Genomic DNA, 502 nt, shown 5'->3' on the forward strand with positions numbered 1-502 from the left:
AGTTCTGTGTGGGTGCGTGTACCACTACTGATTGTGGTTACACTGGCCTGTATTCTTGTGTGCTGATTATGTGGTGATGGTGATGTGACTCAGGTCATCCTTTGTTTTCTTTTTTCTTTTTCGCATACATCCCTACAATCTAACTAATCTTCCACCTGTTAGGATTTATCTATCTTCTTTTTTCGTTTCTTAATGTTATTGTGTTTTGTGTGTTTTTACTCTCTCTGTGTTTATCCTATAATAATTATTATTGCTACTCCATTGTGTGTGTGTGTGTTCTTGGAGACTCTCTATGTGTGTGTGCCTGGGCTTGCAGTGTGATAATAATGATGATGATCTGATTTTTGTAATGGGAAAGAGAAATAATAATAACAGATGATTTTGTATTTATAATTGCGTATATATACACACATACATAGACTTACACCCATAGTTGGTGTATATTTCAGTGTTTACTGGGTAAATTGGGCTAATGATAAATACATGATTCTTTCTTTGCTTG

The sequence above is a fragment of the Trypanosoma theileri genome (genome assembly GCF_002087225.1).
Source record: "Trypanosoma theileri isolate Edinburgh chromosome Unknown TM35_Tth_62_V1, whole genome shotgun sequence".
In the NCBI taxonomy this organism is placed as follows: Eukaryota; Euglenozoa; class Kinetoplastea; order Trypanosomatida; family Trypanosomatidae; genus Trypanosoma; species Trypanosoma theileri.